The sequence below is a fragment of the Trachypithecus francoisi genome, unplaced genomic scaffold, assembly GCF_009764315.1.
Source record: "Trachypithecus francoisi isolate TF-2019V2 unplaced genomic scaffold, Tfra_2.0 Lachesis_group21, whole genome shotgun sequence".
NCBI lineage: Eukaryota > Metazoa > Chordata > Mammalia > Primates > Cercopithecidae > Trachypithecus > Trachypithecus francoisi.
In genome coordinates this window covers 22584827-22597666 of record NW_022681467.1, presented here as the reverse complement: position 1 = coordinate 22597666, position 12840 = coordinate 22584827, and the positions used below count along the sequence as shown (strand labels likewise).

Below are 12840 nucleotides of genomic sequence, written 5' to 3'. Positions count from 1 at the left end.
ATTTATTTTTTCTTCCACTGCCAGAAATATCTGTATCCTTTAAAATATCTTTTTTTTTTTTTTTTTTTTTTTGAGATAGTCACTCTGTTGCCTAGGCTGGAGTGCAGTGGTACCATCTTGGCTGACTGTAGCCTCTGCCTCCCAGGTTCCAGCAATTCTCCTGATCAGCCTCCCGAGTAGCTGGGATTACAGGCACACGCCACCATGCCTGGACAATTTTTTATTAGTAGTAGAGACAGGGTTTCACCGTGTTGGCCAGACTGGTCTTGAACTCCTGACGTCAGGTGATCCACCTGCCTAGGTCTCCCAAAATGCTGGGATTACAGGTGTGAGCCACCACACCGGACCTAAAGTATCCTTTCTAATAAACTGGTAAACATGTTTCCCTGAGTTTTATGAGCCACTCTAGCAAATTCATCAAGCCCAAAGAATGGATCATGGGAACCCTAACTTGAAGCTGGTTGGTCAGAAGTTCCAGAGGCCTTGGCTTGTGACCCACATCTGAAGCTGGGGCAGTCTTGTGGGACCCAGCCCTCAACCTGGGGGATCTGCCACTATCTCTAGATCGATTGTGTTGGAATTGAGTTGCATTAGAAGATGCCCAGCTGGCTGGGCATGGTGGCTCACGCCTGTAATCCCAGCACTTTAGGAGGCTGAGGCAGGCAGATTACCTCAGGTCAGGAGTTTGAGACCAGCCTGACCAACATGGAGAAACCCCATCTCTACTAAAAATACAAAATGAGCTGGGTGTGGTGGCACATGCCTGTAATCTCAGCTACTTGGGAGGCTGAGGCAGGAGAATCGCTTGAACCCAGGAGGCAGAGGTTGCGGTGAGCCAAGATCATGCCATTGCACTCCAACCTGGGCAACAAGAGTGAAATTCCGTCTAAAACAAAAAAATCAAAAAAAAAAAAAAAAAAAGAAAGAAAAAAGAAAAAGAATTGCCCAGCTGGTGTCTGCTGCAGAATTGCTTGCTTACTTATTGGGGAGCAATCTCCCATGTTTGGTCACAGACGTGTTCTGTATTGATTGTTGGGGTGTGAGAGCAGAGGATAAATGGTTTGTTTTTCAGTCCCTGGGGTTTTTACAGAGGTAATCAAGTTAAATGAGGTCATTAGGGTGGGCCCTAATCCAATGTGACTGGTGTCCTTATAAGAAGAGGAAATTTGAGCTGGGCGCCGTGGCTCACGCCTGTAACCCCAGCACTTTTGGAGGCTGAGACACGAGGTCAGGAGTTTGAGACCAGACTGGCTAATATGGTAAAACTCCATCTCTACTAAAAATACAAAAATTAGCCAGGCGTGGTGGCACACGCCTGTAATCCCAGCTACTCAGGAGGCTGAGGCAGAAGAATCACTTGAACCTGGGAGGTGGAGGTTGGAGTGAGCCGAGATCCTGCCACTGCACTCCAGCCTGGGCAACAGAGCGAGACTCTGTCTCAAAAACAAAACAAAACAAAACAAAAAACAAAAAAAAAAGAAAGAAAAAAGAAAAAAGAAGAGGAGATTTGAGAGAGAGCTCATGGGAAGGTGATGGCAGACATGGAGGTGAAGCCAATGAACACCGGAGTGCCAGAAAACTACCAGAAGATAGGAGAGAGGCTGGAACAGATTCTGCCTTCTAGAGGGAACCCACCTAACTTTGATCTTGGATTAATGCCCTCTAGAACGGTGAGAAATTAAATTTCAGTTGTTTAAGTCCCCTAGTCTGTGGCATTTTGTAATGGCAGCCCTAGCAAATGAGTACAACACTCCCCTCTTTCCATCAAGAGGTGGAGTTGATTTATCCTTCCCTTGAATATGGGCTGGCCTTATGACTTTCTTCAGCCATAGAATGTGGTAGAAATCATGACTTGGCAGTTCTGAGTCTAGGTCTTAAGATGTTTGGTTGCTTCCATATTCACCCTCTGGGAAACCAAACCACCACATGCTAAGGAAGTCTAGGCTATCCTGCTGGAGAGGTCCCATGGAGAAACAGGCCATTTTGATTGTTCCAGCTTCTGTCAAGCTTCTAGCTAATGTCCCCAGTCAACATCACATGCAGCAGAATTGTCCAGTTGAGTCCAGCAAACCCCCCAAATAGTGAGAAATAAGAAATCATTCAGCTGGGCACGGTGGCTCACGCCTGGGAGGCCGAGGTGGGTGGATCACCTGAGGTCAGGAGTTCAAGACCAGCCTGACCAACATGGTGAAACTCCATCTCTACTAAAAATACAAAAACATTAGCTGGGTTTAATCTCAGCTGCTTGGGAGGCTGAGGCAGGAGGATCACTTGAACCCAGGAGGTGGAGGTTGCAGTGAGCCGAGATTTAGCCACTGCATGCCAGCCTGGACAACAGAGTGAGATTCTGACTCAAAAAAAAAAAAAAAAGTTGTTTTAAACCACTACATTTGGGGCAGCTTGTTATGTAGCAATGGGCAACTGAGATGTGCATCTTCAGTTCAGTGGGGCAAGTACTCCAGCATCTCTGCCACTGCTGCCCTTAAAGCCTCCAGTGCCATCCTTGCCACCCTTCTCCCGATGGATTCTGGGTGACTCCTGCCTCCTTACATTGCTTGCTTCTCTTCTTTTTTATTTTTATTTTTAAAGATACATTCTATTTGATGTTCCCAGCATTGCTCACTTCTATACACTAATTTTCAGGGGTGCATCTTGTTGGCAGGGCCTGGGTGCTGCCAGCACTTCAGCTGCAAAGGACACTGGGAAAGAGTGTTTCTGGCTTTGGCATGTGGGGAGGGGTTGGAAAGGTCCCCTAACATAGAAAGATGTTCAAAAGGTACTGGCATCCCTGAAATGTAATGAAGGTCTTCAACCATGCCCAATACTTTTTGGGAACTTAATGTGTTCTTGGCACACAGCTCTGGGTCCATTCACCTTCTAAAGGTAAACAGGGCCCTGAAATCACCTTTCCTCACTCTCCATCCACATGAATTAGGATGAATTGACTCTAGGGATGGATGTGTGACTCAGACCCAACTAATCTGAATATCAGAACCTCAGTGATTAGTTTGGAATGATATGTGAACCAGTCCAAGGCAACTAGGTGTCACCTTGGCTTTTTGCTGAAATAAATGAGGACTTGGGCTGAGAGGATGGAGCCTAGAGCAGCTGGAAGCCAACTTCCTACTGCAAAGAACAGAGATGAAAGACAGGAGAAGGAAGACCAAATCCTCATGTATTTTGTGCTTCTTGGTACCTGAATCAGTCAGACCACCTTTTATGTGAGCATATAAATTACCTGTCTGCTTATACCAAGCCAATTTGCATAGTTTCCCATCATTTGTAATCCATCAAGTCCATATTAATATTTTTATTTAATAAACTATTTTTTATTTTTTGAGATGGTGTCTTGCTCTGTCACACAGGCTAGAGTGCAGTGTGTGATCTTGGCTCACTGCAACCTTCGCCTCCCGGGTCCAAGCGATTTTCCTCTTTCAGCCTCCCAGGTAGCCCCCCACTACGCTTGGCTAATTTCTGTATTTTTAGTAGAAACGGGGTTTCACCATATTGGTCAGGCTACTCTTGAACTCCCGACCTCAGGTGATCCACCTGCCTCGGGCTCCCAAAATACGGGGATTACAGGCATGAGCCACCGTGCCCGGCCTTATTTAATAAACTCTTTGAAGTAGGTACTATTTATTAACCCTATTTTACAAATGAAGAAACTGAAGCAGAGATTAAGTAGTTTACCTAAGGCTACCTAGGGGCAGAATTCAAATCCAGGAGATACAATTCTGAGATCTAACAAATATTCCGCTCTCCTCGGTGACCTAGGAGGATTCACAGAGGAGGGTGCGACATGTAGACTGACATTTAACCCCAAGAGGGCATAGGGATTTGTGGGGTGGGGTGGGGAGAAGAGGCTTCCAGGGGACGGAACAGCTTGGGCAATGACAAGGCCTTTTCTGCTGAGAGGAAACCTCACCTGAAATTCACTTGCCCCAGTCCTGAAGCCTGTCCCCAAGCGGTTCCCTCTTGGAGGGGAGCATCAAACCCCATTTCTCCAGGGCCACCTCTACCCTCCTGGCTTCTGGACCTCTGCCGCCGCCCTATGCTACACGTCGCTGCCTGTCCTGCGGTGGGTCCCCTGCGGGAGGGGCGACCCCTGATAGAGAGGGAGGAGGTGCGGGTCCAGATTTGGGCGCGGGACCTGGGTTTCCGAGGCAGGAATCCAGCAGTCTCTGGCTTCAGGGGCTTCCAGCTTCCCGGCTCCCGGCGGGGCGGGCCCGGGGAGGAGCTCGGCGCGTCCCCGCCCAGAGGCGGAACGGAGGGCCGGGCCGGAGCGGGGTGGGTAGGGGACGCGAGGCGGAGCGGGGCCCCACACAGGCCGCGGCGGCTGGCTCCGGCCCCTACGGTCCCGGCGGCGGCTGGAGGAGGAAGCCAGGCGGCTGGCGGAGGAGGAGAGAAGGAGGAGGCCGAGACCGGTGCGCCGCTCGCCGCAGACTTACTTCCCCGGCTCAGCAGGGAAAGGTACAGTGCGCCGGCTCTCCGGCCCCGGGCCCCGGCTCTCAGCCTCCCTCGGGCGCAGGCAGGGGCTGCGGCCACAGCGAGAGGGTGAGGGGCCCGGAGCGGTCCCCGAAGGCTCGGCCGGCGCGGGGCTTGGGCGGCCAGCGCGGCGCTCGGGCGTGGGTGCGGGGCGTTCCGGGAGGCTCGCGGGGAGCCGGGGGCGCCGCGCCCCCCTGGCTCCCGCCGGGGAAAGGAGTGGTGTGGGCCGGGGTGGCGGTGATCCCGGCGCTAGGGCTGCGCGGCCCGGGCCGGGCGCCGGGGGTAGAGTGCCGGACGGACCCCCGGGCTGCGTGCGGGAGGGGAGCGTCCCGGGTGCCCGGCAGGCGCGCCCCGTGGGCGCAGACAAAGCCGAGCGCGGACGCCCCGCGACGACTCGGGCTGCCGGGAAGGTGGGCACCGGGGAGAGGACAGAAGGCTCCCGGGTGATGGCCCGAACGCCAGGAGAGGCTGTGCTGACCGCTCTGGGCTCCGGGCGTCCAGGTGGTCCCTTTGGGGCCCCGGGCAGGGTGAGGAGCAGCTTTCTGCTAAGGGCCAACTAGGGGCTTACGGGATGCCCCAGGCTTGGCGGGAGCCGGGCTCGCAAAGGGTTCAGGCGTGTTGGACGGCTCACTCTGGGGGAGGGGCTGAGGGAAGCCACTGCCCTGGGGTAGGGACGAGGGCTCCTTTAGAGCAGTTGAGGGGCCCGCGGCGCTTGAGCCAGGGGGCTTGGCCCGGTGAGATACGCGCGGTTCCTGGCATGTATAGTGAGAGGTGCCCACAGGTTGTTTGCAGAACATTGCTGTTGGTGGCACATCACGTACCAATCTGTGGGGGCAAGTTGGCCATGATTGGAGCCAGCAGTAGGTGCCCTGGGGTTACCGGGAGTGGCGCGGGCCGGGGTGCCATGCATCCAAAAGTGTGTGCAGTGAAGCCCCCACATCTGCATTCGGCCACCCCTGCCCCCTTGCCTCTTGTTGGGCGGAGAAAGCATCCCAATTCCTGCCGCTGGCCCTGCCTCCGCTTGGGCTCCAAGGTCCTCTCCCTGTCCCCCTTTCTGCAGTTACTCCCCCTCTCTCCGGTGTTAGAAGTGGCTTCTTTCCCCCGGATCGTCCACAGCTTTATGAGAAATATGCTTTGGCACCCTGTCTCTCCAATTTTGTAGCCCCCTTTTTGCCTTATTCCCTCATTCCTTCCAGCTTCAGACCTTTTTCCCTTCACAGCAAAACTTCTCTGGAGAGCCTTCTGCACTCGCTCCTTCCGAGCACAGCTCTTCCGTTCTTTAGCTGGCTTGCCCTGACTTCGGTCCCACCCCTTCACTGAAACAGCCTCAGCCAAGCTCTCCAGTGAGCTCCACGCCCCCACAAGCGAGTCTTCTTCCACCTCTCCTGGTCTCCTTGAACACTCTCCTTCAAGAACCAGTATCCTCCCTTGGCTTCTCCTGGTTTTCTTCCCTCCTTGGCTGCCCTTTTTCTTAGACTTCTTTTCAGACAACTCCTTCACTCAGCTCCAAATGTTGGAGGGCCCCAGAGCTCTGTCCATAGATGCTTCTCTTCCCGGTCTATTTACAAACCCTTCCCCGTTTCATTCTTTCTTATGATTTTAAAAATCAAGCATCAATTTGCAAACACACAGATCTTAAATGTACATCATTCTCATGGTTTTAAATAGCAGATTTTATCTCCAGCCCCCAGCCTCTCTACCTAACCCCCAGCTGATGATTTTTGATGTCCTGGGTGACAAAAAGCTTAATATGGATGAAAACAGAACCCTGATGGCACTCCCCAGGCCTTCCCATCTCAGTGAATGACCCATCATCTACTCACTTTTTTTATTTTTATTTTTATATTTTGAGACGGAGTTTCACTGTTTTCGCCCAGGCTGGAGTGCGATGATGTGATCTTGGCTCACTACAACCTCCACCTGCTGGGTTCCAGTGATTCTCCTGCCTCAGCCTCCCAATAGCTGAGATTACAGGCTTGCGCCACTATGCCCGGCTAATTTTTGTATTTTTAGTAAAGACGGGGTTTCACCATGTTGCCCAGGCTGGTCTCAAATTCCTGACCTCAGGTGATCCACCCATCTTGGCCTCCCAAAGTACTGGGATTACAGGCATGAGCCACTGCTCCTGGCCCATCTACTCACTTTTAAAGATGGGAAACCTAGCCGGGTGTGGTGGCTCACGCCTGTAATCCCAGCACTTTGGGAGGCCAAGACAGATGGATCACCTGAGGTCGGGAGTTCAAGACCAGCCTGACCAACGTGGAGAAACCCCGTCTCTACTAAAAATACAAAACTAGCCGGGCATGGTGGCACACGCCTGTAATCTCAGCTACTCAGGAGGCTGAGGCTGGGAATTGCTTGAACCCGGGAAGCGGAGGTTGCTGTGAGCTGAGATCGCACCATCGCTCTCCAGCCTGGGCAACAAAAGTGAAGCTCCATCCCAGTCAAGGAAGGAAGGAGGGAAGGAGGGAGGGAGGAAGGAAAAGAAAGATGGGAAACCAGGGGCACAACTTGGCACAACTCCACCAAGAGCAAGTCCTTTTGGTTCTTTTCACAAAATTGATCTCAGGCCTGCCCTCTGTGCTCTGACTCCACTGTTACGGCCCCAGGCTACCTGCCCCAAACCAAGCCAAGCCACCTAACCCTCTCCCCAGGTCTGCACTTGCCCTCCTCTCTGATCTATTTTAGTAGAGCAGCAAGAATGATATAGAAACTTTTGATGGGACCATCTCATTTCTCTAAAATTCTTGATAGCTCCCTATCACACTTGATTAAAATCTCAAAGCTTTCCCTCAGCCTACCAGACCCTTCCCATTCTGGCCACAGCTGACCTCCCCAGCCTTATCTTGACCACTGTCTCCTCTGCATTCTCCCTGACAAACACATCTGAATCATTTCTGCCCTTTGGACACCCTAAGCTTTCTCCTGCCCCAGGGCCTTTGCTTATGCTATTTTTCCTGCCAGGAGTGTTTTTCCAGTGCCCTTTACTGGCCTGGCTTTTCTCCTTCTTATTTTTAAGGTCTTCACTTAATTATACCTTCCTCAAATGCCTTCCCAGTCTTGGGAAGTCCTCCATAATTCATCATAGCACCCGACTTACTTTCTATATTATATTTATCACAGTTCACAACCATTTGTTACAGTTGTTTGTATATTTGACTTATCTGGCTTCTTAAGGGCCGGAACCTTGACTGAATGGACCAGTGCTGTGTCTGGAGCATCTAGCACAGTGCCTGGCATATAGCTAATGCCCAGGAAATCTTAAGCCAGGTGGGCAGATTGGGGCTGGGTTGGGCAGAGAGGTGGGTATTGCAGTGAGCACAGGAGCCCCCTTTAAACTTCAAGTGACCCTGAGGATTTTTATTTTTTTTCCACAAAAGCAATTGTGCAGATTGCTGCAAGAATCTAAGGGCGCCAATGGGATGTGAAAAAGGGAAGTGGAGAAGGTACGGGTGGCTCCAGAGCAGGCCTGTATATCGAGGGCAGCTGGTGGGATGTGAGTCTGTGCGTGTCACTATGGTTGGGGTAAATGATTTCCTTTGCTTTCTTTGGTAGAAATCCAGGCTGGGTCAGCAGAAGGATATGTGTGCATGTTGGGTGGGAGGGAGATTCTCTAGCTCACAAGATGTGGGCAGCTTGGGCAGCCAGGAATTGATTTCAGCCCACTCTCTTGGGGGACTGCTGGGTGCCTAGCCCTGGGGTAGTCTCTCTCTAGACTCTTGCCTTTCTACACACAGCTTTCCTGTTTGCACAGAGGAGCCAGTTGAGTGTTAAATTGTGTGGTTGGTACTCTCAGAGTGGAAGGCTGAGAGCCAGGGGACCTCAGATCTGGGAGGGAGGGGAGCTGGGCCCTGGACAGGGACAGGGGTGGACCAAGGTAACACCACGACGTGGGTGCTGGAACTAGGGGCAGTGGTCCAGATCTGGGATCCGGCTGGCATGCCTAGGAAAGGCCTTGAGCTGGGATAGGTGGGGATGAGGAGGGCATCCTGGGTGGGAGGAATCAAGGAGAGGCCAAGAGGCAGGGCAGGGCCCTGGCATATTCACTGGATGCCCTGCATTGTTCTAAGGACTTTGCAAATGTTAACTCCTTTAATCCTCTTAAAGGCTCTATAAGGTAGGTCTTATTTCCATTTTACAGATGAGAAGACTAAGGCACAGTCATACAACTAAATAAGACAGAATGAGGATTGAATCCAAACATTTTACAGATGGGAAGACTGAGGCCTAGTCATACAACTAAATAATGACAAAGTGAGGATTGAATCTAAGCAACTTGACTCCAGAATCCATGTTCAAAATCAGTCCACTCTGCCACTTCTCTCATGCCTCTCAGTTATGTGTCAGCTGAGGGCTTCCTAAGAAGAGGCTTTTCCTGCCTCCCAGAGGTGCCTGGCCTTGGGGGCTGGGGAGGTGGGAAAGAAGTTACACCCTTTAAGGTAGAAGGGATCCTCGCTTGGAGTGGGTAACCGAATTTTTCTGCTTCATGCCCCGCTTTTTCTTCCAGGAGGGGCTCCGGACCCAGACCAATGGGTTGGGCATCACGTACACTGTGATTTTGGGGTGCTGGGAAGGTCTACTGCTTCTGGTTCAGCTACTGCTTTCTGCCTGAGATGCCATCATTAGAATGTCACCCTTCTGGGTTTAGCATTGCCCTTGTCATCTGCCTGTAAAATGGGATTAGAGGGACTTTTTTTCTTTGCTCCCTGAAGGTCACATGCTTGAGTGCCTTCTTGTAGACTCTGAAAGGAGGAAAGGCTTCCTCTGGGATGCCAGGCTGAGGAACTGGGCCAGGAAGGAGGGAGGAGGATGTGACAGCTCTGCCCTGGGAGGCTTTCCTGTTTGGCATGAGGATGACTCTAGGCAGGTGACCTGGCCTCCCAAGGACCTGACTGGCTGGCTGAGGAACGGTTTGCTGCCACACAGGGATGGGGTCTGTTTTCTCCGAATTCTGAGCCCCAGAGTTGAGGCGATCTGCTCATCTATCTGGACAGATCCTGCCAGCCTCCTAGGAAGACAGGGAAGCAGGGGTAGTGGAAACTGAGGTACAGGGAAAACATTGCTGTTGGAAGCTCACCAGCCTTCATGGTTGTCAGGAAGGGCTCCCTTCTCTGGCAGGGGAGCATGGAGGAGGCCTGTCCACGATGCCCAAGTCCTTGTCTGCTGAGTTGCAGTGAAGGCTGTGGCTGAGCCTGAGATGGACAGGCTAGAGCTGAGGTGGACTTCCTGACAAGTAGACACTGGGCCTTGTTAGCTGTGGTTAGCACCTGGCATCTCCTGTGCCCCAGCCTGGTGTCCAGAGCCTTTGGGAACACAGGACATGGTTCCTGCTCTCCAGGAAATAAATGTGAGCCATGCCAGGTGTGATACAATGAGGTCCTCCTCCCAGAGGAGGTGGTGCTTTGGGAGGGTTCTGAAATCTTGGGAGGCTTTGGCTGACAGAGGAGGGGATGGCATTCCTAAGGTGGAGGAGAAGTGGGTTGAAGCCAGGCCTGGAGTGGTTTGAAGCCAGGTTGGGAAAGGCCTTGGCTGCCAAGCTGCTGAGTCTGGCCTTGATTCAGTAGGCCCTGGGGAGCCTTTGAAGGTTATAGGGCATGGGGGCAATTACCTGATTAGAGCAGTGGTCTATAAAAGTGCTTTTCAGACTCGAATGCACATAGATCACCTAGGCAGCTTGTTAAGATGCAGGTCTGTCCTGTCTGATTCAGCAGGTCTGGGGTGAGGCCTGTGACTCTGCATTTCTTCCTTTTTTTTTTTTTTTGAGACGGTGTCTTGCTCTGTTGTCCAAGCTGGAGTGCAATGACAGGATCTCGGCTCACTGCAACCTTCGCCTCCTGGGTTCAAACGATTCTCCTGCCTCAGCCTTCTGAGTAGCTGCGATTACAGGTGCCCACCACCATCTTTAGTAGAGACAGGGTTTCACCATGTTGGTCAGGCTGGGCTCGAACTCCTGGCTTCAAGTGATCCGCCTGCCTCAGTCTCCCAAAGTGCTGGGATTACAGGCGTGAGCCACTGCGCCCCGCCTGAGACTGCATTTCTTTTTTTTTTTTTTTTTTTTTTTTTTTTGAGACGGAGTCTCGCTCTATGGCCCAGGCTGGAGTGCAGTGGCCGGATCTCAGCTCACGGCAAGCTCCGCCTCCCGGGTTCACGCCATTCTCCTGCCTCAGCCTCCCGAGTAGCTGGGACTGCAGGCGCCCACCACCTTGCCCAGCTAGCTTTTTGTATTTTTTAGTAGAGACGGGGTTTCACCGTGTTAGCCAGGATGGTCTCGATCTCCTGACCATGTGATCCGCCCGTCTCGGCCTCCCAAAGTGCTGGGATTACAGGCTTGAGCCACCGCGCCCGGCTGAGACTGCATTTCTAATAAGCTCCTTGGCAGTGCAGTGCTGCTCCATGGAGCACGCTTTGTATAGCAAGGATTTAGACTGGAGTCTTGAGGGATGAGTGCAGTTCAGGTGGGTGGAACAGGTAAAGGGAACCACCTTGGCTCCTGTGGCTCCTGTGTTGTGGGATGTGTAGGGAGCTGCCGGTGTAGGGGGTGGGGGTGGTGTAGGTGGGCTGGGGGCAGGACAGAGGGGACTGTAGAAGATGTGAGATGCAGGGGCTCTGCTGGGAGCTGGAGCTGTGTGAGGGCCTCTGGGTGCTTGGGTCATAGGCCAGGAACAGGTCTGATTTCCAGGGCCCCTAACTGTAAGGAGCTCCCAAGACTATGAGTGGGTATCTTGAGTGACTGTATCCCAGGGCAGGGTGACATGCAGACAGCACGGAGGGCACCTTATCTCTGCCCACAGCCGAGCCTGGCACTGCAGGCAACCAATCTGGAGTGAGCAGCCTTCCTCCAGCCAGGGCAGGGCGGAGAGATTGGGGAAACAGCTGATCTAGCCCTCTAGCTCCAGTTGTGACGTGTCCTCATAAAAGACCGTAGTCTCCCCAGCTGCCGGGCCATCACCCCAGTATGTGCAGTGCCCGTCACTCTGACCCAAGTCCTTGTTGCCTGATGGTTACGTGAGCTGCTGTTGGGGGATTTTATCCCACTCTGGCCACCTCTGCGGTATACATGGGAGTAGCAGGTGCCTGGATGCTTCTCTGTGCTCTGCCCTGGCTGGTACACTACAGGCAAGTGTCTGCTCCTCTCTGAGGTGTCAGTCTCCTCATCTGTAAACTGAGGGGTTCAGGTCCCTCCTTGGGGGTTATCACAGGGTTTGTTGGGTGGGGCACTGCATCTTCCCAGAGAGTCAGCTTAACACATTTTAGTTGAATCTTAAATATCAAAGTTAACATTAAAACTTACATGCTAATTATGGGGTCGAATTAGCAATTTGCTTGCAAAAAACCAGGTTGCTTTGGGGCTCTCCCAAGGCCCCTTGCACCTCAGACTCTAAATGGCCTGCAGTGGGTATCTGAGGACACTGGTTGGTTGAGTCCCCCCGATGCTAGCAGGGGGGTAGCAGTCACCACACCCAAAGGAAGGTGCAGAGGGCAGACACAAAGGGCAAAGGTTCAGCTGCCCTGGGCAGTGCCATGAGGGGCTGGCAGGGTAGGGGTTGACTGGCTCTCAGTCTGAGCTCCCCAGATATCCCACACACCCCTCCTCAGAGGAGGGCAAGGCCAAGCCAATCACACCCCACTTTGATCCCTGCCCCTGGGCCAGGCTGTCCTGCGGGATGGGAGGGGATAACGTTTCTCAAAGACTGTTCTGTGTAGTCTCAAGGGTTCAGGGGACAAATAAGGGTAGAAACTGGCAAATTCACTCCACTACCCTATGGGAGGTTCAGAATATGTTTAAGAGAATTAAAGGCCCTGACAAGTCCTGTAGAAAAGAAACTGTTGAGTGTTTCGCAGCCTGATCTGACCATGGAAATCTTTTTTTTAACGACTACCAATAATGTCCCACCCACCAGGAAAACACCTGCTGGGAAGAGCTGATGTGGAAAGATGCTGCTCACTGGAAGGTCATGAACATGGTAGCACAGGTGGACTTCCTGGTAGAGGTGGACTTGGTGGGATGGGCACATTTGGACAATCAGTAGAAGAAAAGGGCACTGCAGAGAGAGAGAGATGCCAGGCTCCCCTTTGAGGCCTCAGTTTCTTCATCTCTGTAAATCTTTGCCCTCCATGTCTGCCTCCCCACCTTCCTTTGGGTGTAGTGACTGCTACCTCCCTGCCAGTGCCTGTGGGGACCTCAACTGACCAGGGCCCTCAGATGTGCCTATCCCACCTCCACCAGGAAGCTCCCCGCCATCCTTCCTTTTCTCCCTGGTATTTCTGGGCCGAGAGCCAGCCCTGGGTTCTTTTGGCAATGGCTCTGCCTCACTGGGTAAGTGAGGAAGGATCTGGAAGGACCTGTCTGGTGCC

At 52.7% G+C, this 12840-nt stretch overlaps 1 protein-coding gene across 3 annotated transcripts in view; it reads left to right on the top strand.

The window, feature by feature from the left end:
• The first annotated feature begins 4245 nt into the window (after positions 1–4245).
• Positions 4246–12840, top strand: part of SMOX (spermine oxidase) — a 41095-nt gene continuing 32500 nt past the window's right edge. For 2 of the 3 annotated variants that reach the window (XM_033185739.1, XM_033185737.1), the window contains exon 1: positions 4246–4470. The gene's annotated coding sequence lies outside the window, so the exon portion shown is untranslated. Of the gene's footprint in view, positions 4471–11411; positions 11602–12840 lie in introns of those variants that run through there. The other variant, XM_033185738.1, reaches the window with a different exon arrangement.